This window comes from Austrofundulus limnaeus, unplaced genomic scaffold (genome assembly GCF_001266775.1).
Source record: "Austrofundulus limnaeus strain Quisiro unplaced genomic scaffold, Austrofundulus_limnaeus-1.0 Scaffold379, whole genome shotgun sequence".
Taxonomy (NCBI): domain Eukaryota; kingdom Metazoa; phylum Chordata; class Actinopteri; order Cyprinodontiformes; family Rivulidae; genus Austrofundulus; species Austrofundulus limnaeus.
In genome coordinates this window covers 57643-63448 of record NW_013952781.1, presented here as the reverse complement: position 1 = coordinate 63448, position 5806 = coordinate 57643, and positions in this window count along the sequence as shown.

Below are 5806 nucleotides of genomic sequence, written 5' to 3'. Positions count from 1 at the left end.
GTTGTAATGTGACAAAATATGGAAAAGTTCAAGGGGTATGAATACTTTTGCAAACCACTGTATAAAGTTATTAGTGAAGAAAACCAGTCTGGATAACAGCAGACTGACTGCTGGTAAAATATACGACAGGTCTGGACCACTCCTGAATTTTGTTCATATCTGAAAAAAATCTTAGAATATGAAAACATTGGTGAWTGTCACAAATTCTCCTAAATCACTCGTACGCACAACTTAATAACAAATCTGTGCGTACCAACGGTTCTTGCATGAGGCCCATTGATCTTAAGTATCTTACCTGTGCTTCCTCTGTGTTCAGTAATCCAGACCCGTGAAACCTGTGTTGCTTTGGACCACTCTTCCTGCAAAACCTGTGCCTCCCAGCTGCAAGGAAAACAAGCCTGCTTAAATCACCTGCCTCCAGTCTCTGGCAACCAAATTGCTCAATCATTGCCTCCCAACCTCAAACCTGTTGTAATGCTCTTCATATTCACCTCCCTGGATCCAAGCCTTCGCCTCTGAGCCGCACCCATCCTGGAACTCTGTAAGAAACCACTCACCTGAAAATATTTACCACTGTACACTCCCTCTGTACAGTCAATGACCAGTCACATGGTTTTTCAGCATTCATGTTCACACACACATTTCATAGTCCCTTAGGCACCCCTGACAAACTCCTGGGAAACCCCTCTCGCTGCAGCATACATCACTACCAGGAGGTTCCTCCCGCTGCAGTCTGAGAAGACAGAGATCACACAGAGAGCACAGCTGTCCTCCTCCCACCTGAGTGTGATTCTCAGTTTTAATTAACAGAGGAACTAAAATAAGGTGTCATCAACTAGTCAATTAGTCATCAATACAAAAGAAAAGAGAGAAGAAAAAAACTGTTACCAGTGCCACAATGTTGGACTAAAAGGTGGATATTTCTGTGCAGCTTTTGGAGAAAATATTAAACTATTAGTTGGTGAGTGCATGTGAACACCCCCCCCCCCCCACACACACACACACACACACACACACACACACACACACACACACACCCCCCCCCACACACACACACAATAAATAAATTATGGTGGGATTGCACTTTCCTTTTATTATATGTTCTCACTATCCCTCACACCATACAATGATTAAGTGAGCGGGGGGTGGGGTGGGGGATAATGACAGAGCAGTGCTTGTGCATGTGTGCGCTCAAAGAGGGTGTTGTCTGCGAACAGTTTAGTGGAGAAGAGGAAGACGAGGAGGAAGGTGCAAGCTCAACATTACCTCAGGCTCTCAGACATAAAAAACACAAGTACTGAGTTTCTGAAAAAAGCTTGTGAGTTTTTCTTTATATGTCTGTTTTCATAATGCAAAGGAGGAAATTTTATGTAATTTACAATCAGTACGACGTGACATTATTGTGTTATAGGTGAAGTTATCTTAAGATTTTCTTAGTTTTATTTTGATATTTCTCAGATAAACTACTTGAACATGATGATTCAGCTTTGCTGCACAGCAAAGTGTCATAAATCTCAAGCTTGCCCCTAATTTACACTAGATGCAGCTCTGCTCAGCTGCGGTCCAACCTCCATTGCAAATACACAACCATTTTAATCAATGAGAGTATTTACACTGGCTCCACACGGTGGTGCAGGGCGGCGGTGAGCGGACGGCGATCCGCCAAAATTAGATCTGATCCTGTTTTTGCCAGACGCAGGAGTTGCTCCGGATGGTTACCATCATCTAGGTAAATGGGGAGTTCCCACATGATCTTAAAACAAAGAATGGCATACATGTTTCATGTCATTTAGTTAGAAATATTGCCACATTTATATGTCAAACTTTTGCAAAATGGCTTAATCCTGGTTTGTTCCATCCCATTAAATTTGTATCCTAAAGCCGAGCTGCTCGTTGCACCACTGAAGCTCATAATTATAAATCTCTAATTACTTCCTACTTAACTTTGACAATGTCCTCCTGCCTCAACTGTACCTGAGTCAAGTGAGCTGACTTTGGAGAACCTTGGGAGGAACTTGGCCTCAGTGCATGAAAGAAACAGGACAAAACATGATATTGATGCAAGGGTGATGAGAGTAGGTTGAAGTAATTGCGCATAAAAAGCATGCAAGGTAAACATTGTGCATGGTGCCATATTTCTGAAAGGGTAAGTGTGCAAAGTGCCTGTGTTGTGTAATAAGCCTTACTATATTTGGGAAGAAATTGTGGAGGTCTGAGTATAGCTCTGAAGAGAAAGAAAAAACCACTGGAGACAAACAGATGAGATGGGGCAAAACAGAGAGGGGAACACACTGTGCGAGATCGTGTTTCTTTGTCTGGGGTTGTTATTAAAGCAGTTTCTAATACCCAGGAATGAAGGAATGTCCGTTGATTTTTTTTTTTTTGTCAAGTTGGGAGGACAAGACGGGGCGAAGAAAGTGTCAGTTCACTTCAGGAAGGAACTGAGATATGGTCTGGATAGCTAAGGACTCCAATGCTGCCACTGACGAGAAAGAGGGAAATCTCAGGTATTACTTTCCTGAAGAATGCAACAAAATCAGAGCGAGAGCATAAAGACTGAGACAAACCTGTTTGAATTAAAGTTTGATAGGATAACACGTTATTCTGACATATCCATTGGGCCAAGACTAAAGGTACTATTGGCTCCCTGTCACTGGAACCTGTTTACCCAGTTCCAGCCTTTTGTGGTAAGTGAGTGGTGGAAGACCAGAAGGCTGTCCATACAGTACACACTCTGTGTCTATGGCTCTCTCAGCTGTGTGGTTTGGCAGGTCAAGAGGCGATGTAGGTGGCTTTGAGTGAAGATGTGGAGACCAGTGTGTGCTTAACTTAAATATTCAGTTTACTTATCCCAACAGAACACATTGCACATTGGTTGTGTGTTTATGTGTGTGTGTGGACAGGTTTTTCCTACAATGTAGGGACATTTTTCACAGGAACAGCATCTGGTCCCTCATGCATAAAGGATTGTGCAGCTTTCACACCTAAAGTTGACTTACGGACAAATTTAGAAATGTGCACCGCACCAAAATATTCAGATGTATAAAACCATGTGTACGCATGTTCCTGCGCACCTTTCCTTTATACATCCCAATGAAAGTGGAACTTGGCGCATGTGAGAAACATCCCGACATGCCTCCATTTAAATATGTAAAATAGATATAAATGTATCCAGCGTGTGAGATTCTCCTCAGATTGTCCTCTCTGTGGGATCTGAAATGATTTTTAGATGCAGGGAAATCATACATTAAATAGAGAATGAGTGAGAAAACTGTCTAAATAAGTAGTGGGTGACATTAATGTGGCACATTCACACAGGATAACCAAAGTCTGAGATTTTCCTGAAATTTACAGACATCTCCTGAATGTGATATTAAAGCCTTGTTATTGTTGTCTATTTAGTTGAACACGGCGTTGAATGGACGTTAGAAAAACAAAACTAAACTAAAAAACAAAACTAAAAACAAACAAAAAAATCCCGTTATCCACTTTTTTCTTTTCTCCTTTCCTCCTGCGTTACAGCAGGCGCTGTCACCTCCACATACAGACCCCCACGCGCGGGTACGAGTGGTAGCCTACAGACTTTTAGCAAAAAATATATATTTTTGAGGCTCATTAGACGGTTAACATCCAAAGGGGTTGACACATATGAACACCTTCCCAGCTGGTGAGGGTGCGCGCCTGGCACGAGAATCTACCCAAAGCGCAGCTGCTGCACTACGGCCACAACTCCACACTCAGCATCAACCAGAAGATAACAAACAGAAAAAATAATTATTCTTACTGTACAGTGAGACACCATTTGCATCCGATTTTGCTCCCTCTCTTCAGCCTTTTTTATCTTATTATTTTTTTATGACACACGTAATATGTCGGGTTATTCTGGCCCGGGACCCAAAATGTTTTCAACTATGTGACAAAAATATAAAACCAGTTTACAGACTGGACTGAGGATCTTTGATCAGTTTTAGACTGATCTATTTTCTTCTCTGAGGTTAAATGATTTTCAGTCCCGGGGTTCAGTTTCATCATGGTTCAGTTTAAACAATAAAAACTCAAACTAAAATAAAAATCTAACACTGTGTTCAGACGCTCCTTACATCCAGAAAACACAACAGAGTCATATTTCTGTGGATTCAGCTCAGATTCAGGACTTTGTGAGTTAAAACTGTCGACTGAAAAACTTTGCGTGGCTGCTGCACATTCTCATGGCAGGTGAAAACCAACGCAAAACCAACGCAACGTTGGTTTTGATACATCCCAACATGGGCGTAGAACCTGGCGCACGTAACTTTTTTATGCGTACACACCATTTATACATGAGGCCCCAGGTGAGGACCCACTGTTCCTTATGATGACAAAAGCTCAGTCTCCATTGGGGAAAAACCATTGGTGGGTCAGTGGTTAGCTTTAGGACTAAGGTGTGAATTGAGTTTTGTTAGGTTTAATGTCAGGTATATACTGTGCTGGTTTGGTTTAGAGCAAGGGGTCAGGGTTATGTTATAGAAATAACCAGCAAATGAATGGAAGTCAATTAAAAATCACTGCAAAGACAGAAGAACAAGTGTGTGTGTGTGTGTGTGTGTGTGTGTGTGTGTGTGTGTGTGTGTGTGTGTGTGTGTGTGTGTGTGTGTTTGCAATATAGTGGGACAATTTTCAACCATTTTCATGGTCGCACAGCCTGATGAGGACTCACTGTTCCAGCCTGGTCCCCACTGGGGGGGAAGCCAGAGGTTAGGTTTAGGCCTAAGGTGTAAATTGAGTTAAGGCTATGTTCAGGATTAGGTATGTACCTGTGACGTAATTTCAAGGTAAGGTGTCGGGGTTGGGCTTTAGAAAGGACCGGTAAATGAATAGAAATCAATGCAAAGTCCTCATGAGGATAAAAGAACAAATATCTATGTTTGTGTGTGTGTGTGTGAGTGTGTGTGTGTCCTGTCTGCTTTCGGGAAAGCCCAGTTAGGATGACCACATTGCTCCAGGGCCTGTCTTGAGTGTGATTTCTCTTTGTCCCTGGCTCCTGGGCTTGTGGGGACATTGTCTGCTCTGGTTGTAGTCCTGATGACTCCTAAAGGCTGGTTTATACTTCTTGTTGCACGTCTTTTACCCCCCGCTGGGTGACAAAAAAGTTGTGCAACTTCCGTCTGCACTCCCGCTGCGATCCCCCCGTGACAGCAGTCCTGCACATTGCCCCAGGTCATCACTCCAAGACGTGGAGGATGCGGCTCGGAGTGTGTGACTGGTTCAAATTTTGAGGCCATTTTTGTGCTGTGTGACACTGCTACCCGCTACTCGCTTCCAGAGGCCGATTTTACTTTCTGAGCATGGATAGTGTCCGGTATTTTTTACCTGAGACTTTGAAAAACAACAACAACCCAAACCAGACATTTAGACAAAGACAATCAGAGACCGGCATAGTTTAAATGATACACTTTGCGCAAAGGGGAGAGGTTCAATTGTCCAACTTAACAGCAGTTGGGTACAAAGAAGCTCTAACGTTTTGCGGACGTGATCCACTTTTTATTGACACACATAGAAAAAACATCACATCAAGTCAACCAATGATTGTGTAGTAGTCACATCGTACCATAATACAAAAACCACTCAGACACTTGTTGCTGGGCACGTATTCAGCTAGAGACCAAGGAGAGACATTTTTGTTAGGTTAGTCATAACTGTTTTGTGATCTTGACTGAAACCTTGGGCATGCTGGAATCTTTTGCAAGTTATTTTTGTTCTGTTTAACCATGACTGTTTGCACACTATGTTGAACCTGTACACGCCATTAAATCTGAGACGAGAGTCC